General features: G+C 36.0%; 1 protein-coding gene and 1 long non-coding RNA gene across 2 annotated transcripts in view; one reads left to right on the top strand and one right to left on the bottom strand.

Annotated features, from left to right (window-relative positions):
• Nucleotides 1-14484, bottom strand: part of METTL21A (methyltransferase 21A, HSPA lysine) — a 79479-nt gene that overhangs the window by 44956 nt on the left and 20039 nt on the right. The window lies entirely within an intron of this gene.
• LOC127553177 (uncharacterized) overlaps nt 1-14484 on the top strand; it is a 57824-nt gene that overhangs the window by 23719 nt on the left and 19621 nt on the right. Inside the window, exon 3 of the long non-coding RNA XR_007951688.1 lies at nt 8221-8298. This is a non-coding gene — a long non-coding RNA (uncharacterized LOC127553177). The remainder of the gene's footprint in view (nt 1-8220; nt 8299-14484) is intronic.

The following is a 14484-nucleotide window of genomic DNA, read 5'->3' as shown; positions in this document are numbered from 1 at the left end:
AAAAGAATATCTACACTGAATTTGAAATAAGGTTTATGTCTTGCCAGGCCATTCATTGATCACCATTCCTACTTGTGGCCCAGCCCTCATAGCGATTGTTGGGAAGGCAACTCCTGTAGACAATGGGCCAGTCATTCCCACTGACTGCCAATCAAATACTATTCACTGGGAAGGTGAGGCAGCCTCGCCAAAGCAGCAAGGAGGAGAAACAGGAGGTAGCAGGTGCCAGGCAAGTTGAACTTCCACCATCATCATCTTCATTTTGACTACCATCTCTTCTCAGACCCTGATGGAGATAGCCCAGCACCATGAGCTTCCAGCCCTGTTTCACATGGTTCACCATCAGAAATAGATATGTTTTTTTCACTGGCAGAAGTAGGATTTCTTCTTATTGATATTTTTTTTTGGTACTTTCTCAACATCTCCAGTGTCCCCTGTCTCTCCACTCAACATAGTCATCCCCAACCTCTCCAAGTTCAGGATCTTATCCTGATTTCTTTAATAGTTTTCTAATTGATCTCCCTGCTCTGAGCCTTTTCCTCATCCACCAGTTATTAAAAAAAAAAACCATTTATTAAGTACCATTAAATGCCTACTATGTTCCAGGAACTGGAGACACCGTAAGAGGCAAAAGACAATCCCTCAATTAAATAAGGATTAATTCAGTACCTACTTTGTGCTAGGCACATGCTGGTAGTATAAAGTCAAAAAGAAAATAAATCCTCCTTTTGAGGAGTTGATGTTCTCCTGAGGGTCTCTAGTACACACCCCATATATAAATGCCAAGTATAACTGGGTGATACAACAGATAGAGAATTGAACTGAGAGGTAAGAAGATGAGTTCAAATATGATCTCAGATACTGGCAGGGAAATCACTTAACCCCTATTTGCCTGACTCCGCTGTAAAAAGAAGTTAATAATAAGACCTGTTTCCTAGGGATTTTGTGAGGAGAAAGTGAGATAATAAGTATAAAGCACTTAAGCATAAGGCCTTAAAGCATAAGTATGTACTATATAAATGTTAGCTATTTGTTGCTATTATCAATAAAAATAATATAAAACAATTTCAAGATCATTAAAAATTGAGGTGAGGATTTTTCTTGTGCAGCAAGATAACTGTATAAATATGTATACATATATTGGATTTAACATATTTAGCATGTATTGGAATACCTGCCATCTAGGGGAGGGGATGAGGGGAAGGAGGGGAAAATTTGGAACAGAAAGTTTTGCAAGGATCAATGTTGAAAAATTACCCATGCATATGTTTTGTAAATAAAAAGCTTTAATAAACTTTAAAAAATTTGAGGTGGGGGGAAATCAGGAAAGGTCTCCTATAAGAAGTGGCACCTGAGCTGGGGATTCTAAAAAAAATTTAAGAAGAAAAAGTATTCCAGGTCTGGATGATTATAGGTGTGGAGGTAGAAGATATAATAACCTATATGAAAAATAGCAAGCTGGTTGGTTTGAGTGGAAGAGAAAGGGCATGAAGGAAATGATATTTAATAATACTAAAAAGGTAAATAAGAACTATAAAATGGAAGACTTTAAATGACAAAACTGAATATTTTCATTTTTTCCCTAAAGGCAATAGGGAGCCACTGAAGGTTTTTGAGAGGGGAAGTAAGAATAAATTTGTGACTAAGGAATATAATTTTTAACAGATGTGTGGAGGTTTGAATAGAGAGAGTAAATTCTAGAAATAGAAAGACCAATTAGAAGGCCATTACTTAAGTCTAAGTGCAGAGAGATAGGGTCTTGAACTAGGGTAAAAACTTTATTAATAGAGCTGTTGGGAAGATAAAATTTATAAGATAGCAACTGATTAAATATGAGAGATAAAGAAAGAGTAAAGTAATGAATGATTTCAAGTTTACATATAGCTCTGCTTCTAGGTTTCTAGCAAATCACTTAACTTCTGTCTGCCTCAGTTTCCTCAACTATAAAATGCACACGATAATAATACACCAACCTCCAGGATTGTTGCAATAGCCAAATGGGATAATCATTGTAAAGTATTTACATTAAAATGCTTTCTTAGCATGGTACCTAACACATTTCCCTTTTCTCTCCCTCTCTGCCTTCCTTCCTCCTTTTTTCCTTTTTTCTTTTCCTCCTTTCCTTCCTAGATCCTGATATCTCTAGTTAGTTGCCCAGAAGGCTCTCATGAACTCTGAAACAGAAAAGAAAAAAAGAACCATTTGTTCTAGATTATTTAGAAATCCTGAGTATACTTAGGTTTATATGATAGGGCAGACCTAGTGAAAGGCAGGGTATTTCTGGGGCCCAATGGCCCATTGTCTTCTAAATCCCTAAGGAGAGTCTGGAGGAGTCTGTTTTCTGAGAAAGAGTGACTCTTTGGCTGGCCATTGAGGAATTTGGGGGGAGAAATGGGCTGACCTGCAAAGGTAGGGCCAAAGAAAAAGCTCCTCTTCCCTCCATTTATCACCTATACTTGATAGCCCTAATAGTATTCATTGTGTCCTTCTTCAGTCCTTAGAATGATTTCCACCTTCTCCATCACTACCATCTTTAACCCCATCCCCACCTACTCCAGTTGAAGAATTTTGTTTTTCCCTCTTCCTTACTCAGTACCACTATTTCCTCCCCAAATAAGTTTCTTGAGGACAGGAGTTTCTTCCTTGCTATTTTGTATCCCTAATACCTGGCACAGTGTTTTGAATATTACAGACCTTTAATGATGTTTTTTTAATAATTTTTGAATGTTCTTTTTTTCTTTCTTTATCCCTAATGCCAGGTTAGGGAAAATGCACATTATTGTTATCTTTCTTTTTCTCTAAGTTTTTTCATTCAATGGTAAGTCTCTTCCTTGTCTGAGTAACTATTTGCCATGTCCAGAAGAACATTTTCACTTTTCCTATATTCATCCTGTATTCAATTATTATTTCAGCATGGCATTTTTGTGAAAATCTAACTTGTAATTAATGTAAACATGTAAACCTTTCTGGATAATTAGATTTTCAGATTAAACATCTGAGATTTCACTATGCCTAATTTTTTTTTTGTTTACTACAAATAATATAATGGGACTTGGCAAATGGCCAGATCACCTAAGATGAAGAGTCACCCACCTGGAGGGCACTAAGGACCTACTTCTGGAAGACAGGAGAACTGGTACATGCTTGGGAAGTCTCTGATAGCCTCTAACATGAATTAGGAATAGCATCTTTCCACTGCCTGAAGATAGAACTGTCTATATCTTTAAAACTACCTAAGATCCTCTTTCGTGCATTTTTTTCTAAGGATAAAAGACTTCATTCATACAAGCTGAAACCTTTGCCCTGAGTAACCCTGCCTTGAGCAGTTAACAGGAAGCCATAAATTTATATTCATGATCTCCTTGACTCCCAAAGCTAACAGACACTGCTGTTAGCTGAACTAGAGACACCATTAAGATGCCAATGGGAAAACAGAAAGTCAGAAATCTTCTGAACCCTCCAAATTTAAAAGACCTTCCCACTCCCAAGGGTTTTCTCCCCCAGGGATTTTATATACCACACTTGCTCCAGTCTCTGAAATAAGTGTAGTCCTATGGCTCTTTTCAACAATGAGGTGATTTGGGCCAATTCCAAGAGACTTGTGATGGAGAAAGTCATCTGCACCTAGAGAGAGGATTGTGGGGACTGAATGTGAGTCACAACATAGTATTTTCATCTTTTTTGTTGTTTATTTGCATTTTATTTCCTTTCTCATTTTTCTTCCTTTTTGATCTGATTTTTCTTATGCAAGATAACTGTGGAAATAGGTTTCAAAGAATTATTCATGTTTAACCTATATTAGATTACTTGCCGTCTAGGGCTGAGGGTGAGAAGGGAAGGAGAAAAAATTTTCGAACACAGGGTTTTGCAGAAGTGAATGTTGAAAATTATGCATGTATGTTGAAAATAAAAAGCTAAAAAAATAAGTGTAGTTTTCAACTAACTTGATACTTAAAACACAACCCATAGAGATGATGAAATTTCCTCAACTTATCCTAATACTCTTCAGGTACAGTCCTATTGCAGTTCTAAGAACTTTTTCCACTTAGTTTAAAATTATAATCAATAGTAAAACCTATAAGTGATTGATTTAGATTTGTTTTCATTCCATTAGGATATCAGGACATTTATCATCTGCTTTAAATATGGAGACTAGGTGGATTTATTTAACCAAAAGTGACTAGTCATGGGATCAGATTGAGGATAACTTCTGCATACCTCAAGATCTCCATTAGTGTCCTTACAATGTCGGGATAACTCAAGGTAGTTCCCCAATACTTTAAGTAAACACCTGTGGAAAATTCATGGGAGGAAATGAATGAGAGTATCACAGAATAAAAAAACACAGACAGATTGTGATCTGTATTAGGGCAGCCAAGTGATACCTTGGAAAGAATGTTGGTTCTAAAATCAAGATCCAAGATCAAATTAACCTTACTGTGTGATCCTGAGGTAGTCACATATATTTTGTCTCAAGTTTCTCATGTGTAGAGTTCATAATAGCACCTTCCTCCCAGTTATAAGAATAAGATGAAATATTTGTAAAGTATTTTGCAAAGCTTAAAACATCATATTTTTTCTAGCATCTGTTATGTACTATTGCATGTAATACCCATATCATTGAGATCATGTTAGGGTATTAAAGACCACACTGTTTTTTTTCTAGTAAATTTATTTATTTTTAATAAATCATATTGGGAGAGAAAAATCAGAGCAAAAGGGAAAAATCATGGGGGAGATAAAAAAAAACAGAAAAAAGAAGTGAACATAGAATGTGTTGATTTACAATTCAGTCTCCTTAGTTCTTTTTCTGTATGCAGATGGTATTTTCTGTCCAAAGTCTAGGGATCGCTTTGGATCACTGAACACTGAGAGGAACCAAACTTTTCATAGCTGTTATTATTGCTATTATTGTGTACAATGTATTCCTGGTTCTGCTTGTTTTGCTCAGCATCAGTTCCTATAAATCTTTTCAGGGCTCTCTAAAATCAGCTTGTTTGTTATTTTTTTATAGAACAATAATACTCCATATTACCTTTATATACCATAACTCATTCAGCCATTCTTCAAATGATGAGCATCTACTTGTTTTTCAATTCTTGTTACCACAAAAAGAGCTACTGCAAATATTTTTGCATATATGGGTCCTTTTCTCTCCTTTATGATTTCTTTGGGATATAGATCCAGTAAAGGCACTGCTAGGTCAAAGGGTAGGCAGAGTTTTATAACCCTTTAGGCATAGTTCAAAATTGCTCTCCAGAATGGTTAGATCGTTTCACAACTCCACCAACAATTCATTAGTGTTACAGTTTTCCCATACCCCCTCTAACATTTTTCATTATCTTTTCCTGTCATCTTAGCCAATAAGAGAGGTATGAGGTAGAGACCACACTGTTTAAAGATCTCTGATGATTCCTACATAAAGAGACTGATTTTTGTAATGTGAACTTGTCCCTTTCAAAAGGTGGATTTTTTTTCTTTTGTTTCTTAAAAAATGTCTTTTAAGAATATCTGTTTGGCAGCAGCTAGATGGTGCAGTGGATAGAGTGGAGGCTCTGAAGTCAGGAGGACCCGAGTTCAAAATTGGCCTCAGACACTTAATACTTCTTAGCTGTGTGACCCTGGGCAAATCACTTAACTCCAATTGCCTCAACAAAAAGAGAGAGAGAGAGAGAGAGAGAGAGAGAGAGAGAGAGAAGAATATCTGCTTTACATGATATTTGTGGAAATATGCATAGAAGAATTGCACATGTTTAATATATGTTGGATTACTTGAAATCTAAGGGAGTGGGTGGGAGGAAGGGAGGGAAAAAAATGGGAACACAAGGTTTTCCAACAGTAAATGTTGAAAATTATCCATGCATATGTTTTGAAAATAAAAGGCTTTAATAAAAAAAAAAAAGAATACCTGCCTTAAATTAGAAACTTAAAAGTGAATTTGATAGAGGTAGGCCCTCAGACACCGAAAAAAAGTAATAGCTTTCTGGTAGCAAAAAAGAAATAGGATTATAACAAAAAGCATGTAGAACTTTTAAAAAGCAACAATTTTGACTCATTTACCAAAAAGAAGAATATTTGGGTAGGTCTCTTAGTGTGTCACTGCATTGTTGGGTGCAGTATAATGATGTTGATAATGTTAAAGATGCATGAAGAAATGTGATGTTATACAAAAATCTCTGCCCTAGATATAAAGAAAGCAAGGTTTGAGACATGGCATTGTCAATTGCTAATTTTATGGCTTTGGTCAAATCAATTCAAAAAATTCTATTTCTAGTATCAATAAAATGGGATAAGAATGTTTCCATTAAAAAAAATAATCTGCCTTAGTACTAATGACCAAAAATATTAAAGAACCCAAAGGTAAAGCAGATTCCAACTCCTTAGGACAAGAGAAAAAAAAGAATACATGTCTTTGGGCTATTTTTAGTTAGATCAGAAACTTCTTTATGTTGCTTTGAAATGTCTAAACCCTTTGAGTCTATAAGATTTTCAGTGCAAATCTTACACTCACTTAAAAATGGTAAGAGATTTCCAGTTTGCTTTTGAAGTCACAGAATAATTGCTGTAATCCATCACTAGTTTTTATTCATGAGATTAATTTTTAAAGGTATAACTAGTTTCAGAGCCAGGAAGATGGGGGTTCAAGTCCTGCTTCTGAAACATATAGGCTGTAGGACTCCCAAAAAGTCACTCAATCTCTAAGGTTAATAGGCAGATTTTCTTTCTTTCTTTCTTTCTTTCTTTCTTTCTTTCTTTCTTTCTTTCTTTCTTTCTTTCTTTCTTTCTTTCTTTCTTTCTTTCTTTCTTTCTTCCTTCCTTCCTTCCTTCCTTCCTTCCTTCCTTCTTTCTTTCTTTCTTTCTTTTTTTTAACAGCTTTTTATTTTCAAAATACTTGTAAAGATAGTTTTCAACAAACCTTGTGTTCCAAATTTTTCTCTCTCCCTTCCTCCCACCCCCTTCCTCTAGACAGCAAGTGATGTACTATATGTTAGATATGTGTAATTCTATACATATTTCCATATTTATCATGCTGTACAAGAAAAATCAGATTAAAGAGAGAAAAAAATGAACTAAGTAGATTTCTAAGACAAGAATTTTCATTTCTTTTTTTTTTAAGCATTTTATTTTTTTATAATAACTTTTTATTGACAGAACCCATGCCAGGGTAATTTTTTTACATTATCCCTTACACTTGCTTCTGTTCCGATTTTTCCCTTTCCTCCCTCCACCCCCTCCCCTAGATGGCAAGCAGTCCTATATATGTTAAATATGTTGCGGTATATCCTAGATACAGTATATGTGTGCAGAATCGAACAGTTCTCTTGTTGCACAGGGAGAATTGGATTCAGAAGGTAAAAATAACCCGGGAAGAAAAACAAAAATGCAAATAGTTTACATTCATTTCCCAGTGTTCTTTCTTTGGGTGTAGCTGCTTCTGTCCATCATCTATAGTTGAAACTGAGTTAGGTCTCTTTGTCAAAGAAATCCACTTCTATCAGAATACATCCTCATACAATATCGTTGTTGAAGTGTATAATGATCTCCTGGTTCTGCTCATTTCACTTAGCATCAGTTCATGTAAGTCTCTCCAAGCCTCTCTGTATTCATCCTGTTGGTCATTTCTTAAAGAACAATAATATTCCATAACATTCATATACCACAATTTACTCAGCCATTCTCCAATTGATGGGCATCCATTCAATTTCCAGTTTCTAGCCACTACAAACAGGGCTGCCACAAACATTTTGGCACATACAGGTCCCTTTCCCTTCTTTAGTATTTCTTTGGGATATAAACCCAGAAGTAACACTGCTGGATCAAAGGGTATGCAGAGTTTGATAACTTTTTGGGCATAATTCCAGATTGCTCTCCAGAATGGTTGGATTCGTTCACAACTCCACCAATAATGCATCAGTGTAAGACAAGAATTTTTAGAGAAGGTGCTAACCTATAACCTATGTTGACAAGAGGGAGGTTCCTCATCTGAGGGTTTTTTCTATCAATGAAATCAAAAGTATTCTATAATTCATATTAAGAAGTCTGAAAAACTAATGTCTATTTTGAATATGTATACACTATTTTTAAACAAAGTAGAGATGTTTTTAGACATAGTCTTACAAAAATTGATAAAAAAAATATGTGCACAAGAAGCTGAAATTGAAATTAAAGATAAGGGAAAACATTAAACAAATTCTAAACAAACTCTAAACATCAATGTAGATATCTTAAGGAAGGAAGAACAACATCAAATTGATACAGAGAAAGCAGGCTACAGCATGAACCTTGAGGGAAGGCAAGGTAAGTGATACATTAGTTTATAGTATTCTGATATATTTCTAAGCCACCAATAATTGGAGAGGCACATATTTTAAAATCATATTTACTAGCACATTAAAATTATAGCTTAACATGTTTAACATGTCTTGGGGAGTAGGGGAAAGAAAAGAGGGGAAGGAAAATTTGGAATACAAAGTTTTGCAAAGGTGAGTGCTGAAAACTATCTTTGCATGTATTTGGGAAAATAAAATACTATTAAAAGATTTTTTAAAAAATAAAATTATAGCTTTAAAATCCTATGATTTAATTATCTTGATGCTGATGATTCCCAGTTGTTCCAAATGTCCAAAACTGAATTCATTATCTTTCCACTCAAATCTTCCCTTTTTCCTAACTTCCATGTTATTGTTATGGGCTTCACTATCTTCCCAGTCACCTAGTCTTGCAATTGGGGTGTCATCCTTGACTCCTCACTCTCTCTCAACACGCCATCATATCCAATTTTGTGTCACAGTCTGTAGCTTCTACCTTTATAACATCTCTAATAGCTGCCATTTTCTCTCTTTTAGTATTGCCCCCATGCTGGTACAGGCCTGTCACCTCATGTCTGGACTGTTGAAGTAGCCTGCTGGTTGGTCTTTCTGCCTAAAATCTCTATCCATTCTAATCTGTCCTCCATTCAGCTGTCAAAGTGATCCTTCTAAAGGACACATCTGACCCTCTGTCTCTGCTTCTGTCTGTCTCTCTCTTTGTCTCTGTCTCTGTTTCTCTCTCTCTCTTCTTCTTTTTCTTCTCTCTCTCTCTCTCTCTCCATCTCTCTTCTCTCTCTCTCTCTCTGCCTCTTTGTCTGTCTGTCTCTGTATCTCTGTCTCTCTCTGTCTCTGTCTCTGTGTCTCTCTGTATCTCTGTCTCTGTCTGTCTCTGTCTCTGTCTCTGTGTCTCTCTCTGTATCTCTGCCTGTCTCTGTCTCTCTGTTTTTCTGTCTCTGTCTGTCTGTCTCTATCTCTGTCTCTGTCTTTCTCTTTGTCTCTCTCTCTCTGACTCTATATTTCTCTATCTCTCTATCCTCTTCCCTCCCTTTCTCTCTCTCTCTCTTTCTTTCTCCATCTTCTATCTGTCTCTCTCTCTCTTCTTCTCTCTCTCTCTCACACACACACACCAACACAATAAATTTCAGTGGATCCCTAAAACCTCCAAGATCAAATATGGAGAACTGGCCATCAAAGCCCTTTGCCATCTGATTCCTCTCTACCTTTCCAGTCTTTTTACACCTTACATTGCCACTCCTCCCTATACTCCGTGATACAGGGATGCTAGCCTCTTTTCTGTTCCTCATACAAGACACTCCACCTACATTTTCACTGGCTGTTGTCTATCCCTGGAACACTCTCTTTCTCTGCCTCCTGGCTTCTCTGGTTTCCTTCAAGTATCAGCTAGTACCATCTTTGACAAGATATCTTTTCTGATCTTTCTTAATTCTAGTGCTTTCCTTTGATTTCCTCTCTCCCCCAATTTATCCTGCACATAACTTGTGGGTGCACACTTGCATATTGTCTGACTCATCAAACTGTGAGATTCTTGAGAACGGGGCTCGATTGCCTTTCTCTCTATTCCCAGTGCTCAGCACAATATCTGGCACTTAATTGGTGCTTAATAAATACTTATTGACTGACATAAATACAAACATAGTATATACACAGTAATACAAAATATATCCACAATAATACAAAGTAATTTCAAGCAAGCAACAGTTAATAGTTGGGAATATCAGCAAAGGTCTTGTTTATGAGGATTTCTGAGCTTTGTTTTGGAGGAAGTTAAGGTTTCTCCATGGTGGAGGTTAGGAAGAAGTACATCCCAGCCAAGAGAGCCCATTTGGAAAGGCACAGAATTGGTGGTGAAATGTTATACATAGGGAGCAAGGAGCAAGCTAATTTGACTAAAACAGAGTGTGGGAAGGGGAGTGATATGTAATTAGTATAAAGTTGTAGATGAAAACCAAATTGTAAAGGCTAAACTGGATTTTGCATTTTATTCTGGAGATAGAGGGAATTTTTAGGGATTGTGTGTGTAAGTCGTACATGTCAACAGGAATATTGATTTGGAAGCTGTGAGGAGAATGAATTGGAAAGAGAGATGAATTGGGGCATTATTGGAACAGTCTAGGCAAGAGGTCATCGGGCCTGAGTGAAAGATGAGCTTGTGGACATAGCAAGCAAGGGGGAGGTATGAATTCTCAAAGCAGAGTGCTCAAGTCAGTTAAATGTTGGGTATAATTTATATGTCCTCACATTAATATTATGTGGGGCTTGACTTCCTCATAAAATCATAGTTATAGAGGTATAGTTTTAGAGGAAACACTCAAGGAATAAGTAGCCACAAGGTCAAGTCCTTAGGAAGATTCCTCTAAATTCCTTGGGGGCAAGAAGCCGTCTGTGTTCTATCAGTATGTTCACTTGCTTCTAGCAGCAATCGATCACAGTGTAAGATAGTACTCAAGGGCTATCTCTATATCCAGGGATATTGGCAGATCTGGAGACAACTGGAGACATTGGAGACAACCTGTTTAGGGCATGACATTAGAGAGAGAGCCACAGAGTGCTTCATCATCAATAATGTTGTGTTAAATTGAGATAAATGTTCATTGTCCTTGAGAAAGTATTGGGCCTTAAATATTTAGAAAGAAGGCATAAAATCAGTGTCACATTTCAAGAGACACCACATGAACCCAATAGTTCTAGCTGCTTTTTTTTTTTAACATAATAGTATTTTTAGGAGACTAATTCTAAAAGGAACATATTTGAACATGCAATGACATTTAAAACAAAAGGACTAGAGAAGCATAATTGAAGAGAAAGCATTGTTAGAATTATACTTCATCTAAAATGTATATCAAAACATAATGTTAAAAACAACTTATTTAGAACCTATTATTTTTGGTATCCAGACACACTGCTGTAAATGGTGTTGCCTAGCAAAATAGAGATATATGTGATTTCAAATTCTTTTTCTTTTAAAAATAGCAATTATTAACAGAGGCAGAGAATTAAAAAAGAGACTTAAATTTGTGAAATGTATTTGCCACTGTCCTGGAGGAGGTCCTTTATGAAGGAGAGGTTCCTAATAGGTGGTGCAGGCTTACAGATACTTCTTTTTGTAAATGACATAGTCCTATTCATGCCAAGCTTCAGAATATTTTAAAACCTTCTAAGTGAGATCTACAATCATGCAAAAGAGTTTGGACTAGCAATTCAAAAGGAATTCAAAAATTCAAAAGGAAAATGCCTTTTGTTCAGTCTATAACATACAGTTTGATAGATAGTCTATTGGGCTTGATTTATTAGTGTATGTAAATAAATACACATATACACAAATATATGCATATACGTGTAAGTATGTATATATGTATGTGTAAATATGTACACATATACATGCTACCCCACTCTACTCCCCAATACGTACATGCACACATATACATGTAAAGGTATCTGTGCATGTGTATATATGTATGTATGTATGTACAAATTACATATACATCTTATATAGGCACTGCCTATAAAAATGAATTTGTCTAGAACTAAATAGAAAGAAAAATAAGCTATATTGCATTTGTGAAATCATGTAATACTATTAATAACCCCCAGTTTCACCTTGAACAAAAAGCCATTTTTCTAAAATCAGTTTCTCTTGGTGACAAGTAGTATCACAGTGCAGAGAAGGCTGTCCTTGGAGTAAAAAAGAACTGAGTTCAAGTCCTATCTGTGAAACATATTGGTCATGTGATCCTGAGCAAATCAGTAATGACCGTTGCCTCAAGCAAATTACTAAGTCTATATATTACAGACAAATTGACAAACTACATTGTTGGAGGGAGTTTATACACTGGGAAGACTCCACATTGATGAAATCACTCATGAACCCAATTCCCATAACTAATGGGGACAGAAGCTTTTACTTTTTCCATCACAGAACTAGTCTGGTTCACCCCTCCTTGGACAACTTGGTTGCCATTAGATTGTAAGATCCTTGAGGGGAAGAGTTGCCTTTTTGCCTCTTTTTATATCACTAGCACTTAGCAGTGACATAATAGGTACTGAATGTTTATTAATTAATTGAATGATTGACTTGGTGGCCTCCCTGATCCCTAAGGACCCCAAATTATTTTAAAATCAATGAATAAATGCTGAAAAATGTGACTTGTGCAATACTAGTAGAGCAGGGTTTAAAATATTTGATGAAGGCAAAGCACAGCTGGTTTTCCCATCCCCAATTTCAGATATCATTACCCAAAAGATTTTTCTCCCAAGTAGTTTGTTTTACATAATAAGCACTTACACTTTGAGACTGGTTGCTATTTTATTCTTGGCAATGAAATAAAGGAAAATTAAAATGTTTTTAGCGTTGACAGTCTTCTGTTTGAATATGAATGCCAAGTTCCTCTTAAAATTATATGATCTAGATAACATAGCAACTGTGAGGGAAAAATGAAGTGAAGAAGGGCTATATTAGTCCTCTGTCCTTGTTAGAAACTTGTACACGAACTTTGAGTGAGGTTTCACAAACTTTTACCCTGTGGTACTTTTGTTTCCATTACCATATTATTGATATTATTTATGAGAATGAATTATGTCTTATAAAGCAAGAAACATCCATCGATCCTAATCCCTTAAAAAGAACAGATTATGCCCAAACAAAATTGGATCGTATACTTTAGGAACTTTTCATCTTCCTCCCTCTAAATCATCCTTTAGATAAGTTCAACATGGTTGACTAGTGACTAGCTCCCTACAAAGTTTAGGGAGAAAAATAATGATTTTATTTTGAACATATTGAGTTTAAGATACCTACTTAGATATCCTTGATAGAAGGACACTATTTTTTGCCTAATATTTAGCACAGTGTCTGGCACATGGTAGATACTCAATAAATGTTTGTTAATTGATTGTTTAAAAACAAAACAAATCAGTCACTTCTTACAAGAAGCCTTTCTTGATTTTCTCATTTATTCCCACTGAAATCACACACACACACACACACACACACACACACACACACAGTATTTGTTTAAGTTTTGTCATTTTACCCCATCCCCACTACAGGAAAAAAATAAGTACTTTGAAGACAGGTCTATTTTGGTTTTGAATTTTCAAATGGGATCCTGGAGAATTAAATGTATTTGAAATAACTCAACAGCAAAATTTCCTAGCATCTCGAACAGAGGCTCTAAGCCTAGTAGGCACTTATAAAAAAATTTAGTAGAGGAGGCAGCTAGGTGGCACAGTGGGTAGAGCACCAACAGGAGGACCTGAGTACAAATGTGATCTCAGACACTTAACACTTCCTAGCTGTGTGATCCTGGGCAAGTCACTTAACCCCAATTGCAAAAAAAAAAAAAAAGAAAGAAAGAAAGAAAAAAAAAAAGAAAAAAGAAAGGAAGAAAAGAAAAGAAAAAAGAAATAAAGAAAATTTCTTTCACTGTATTGATCCAGCCCAGCCCAACAACCTGATTAGCCACTATCTATTCTTCCTTTGTCCTCAATGAGCTGCCTTCCTTTGATTGTTGCCATTAGCTTCTGTGGGCCTTGCTTCTGGTATTGCCCTCTAATCGAGTTTCCTGGCTACGATATTATTGATTCTCATGAAACTTTAGCACCTGCAAACACGGAGAAAAATACAAGGTTTTATAAAGAACTGTATTTGAAAAACTGCAAAACCTGGCAACATTTTTTCCCTCCTCTCTCTTAAAATAGAGATTTGGATTTTCACCCTATAAGTCTTGAGTGGGAAAACTGTGTTTGGGGTTATTTGGGGGTATTGTTTCTTAGAAATCTATTACACAGATAAATAATTGCCAGGAGGAAACATAGATTTTTTCTTCTTTGTGGAATGCTTGAAGGAAAATGAGGAACTAGAGAAAATTCTTTACTCAGGATATATAATCAAAACCTATTATGAGATCACTCAGAGTTCACCTTGGGACTAAGGCACTACTCAGGTTTTCCATGTCATACTAAATTGCCAAGTTCTTTCACTTCTGGGCTACTACAGGATAGGAAGGAGCCAGGAAGTCAAAACCCAGATGATATAACACTACATCCTTGGAGTCATCAGAAGTTTCCAGGGAGAGCTCTGGAAAAATGCTTCCTAGATTGGCTCCCTTTGGGTTCATTAAGTTTCCACCAAATCTGGCATATGTAAGTGCTGAAT

This window comes from Antechinus flavipes, chromosome 3 (genome assembly GCF_016432865.1).
Source record: "Antechinus flavipes isolate AdamAnt ecotype Samford, QLD, Australia chromosome 3, AdamAnt_v2, whole genome shotgun sequence".
Classification (NCBI taxonomy): Eukaryota; Metazoa; Chordata; class Mammalia; order Dasyuromorphia; family Dasyuridae; genus Antechinus; species Antechinus flavipes.
The sequence above is the reverse complement of the archived record's forward strand: the minus strand, read 5'-3'. Positions and strand labels throughout refer to the sequence as shown.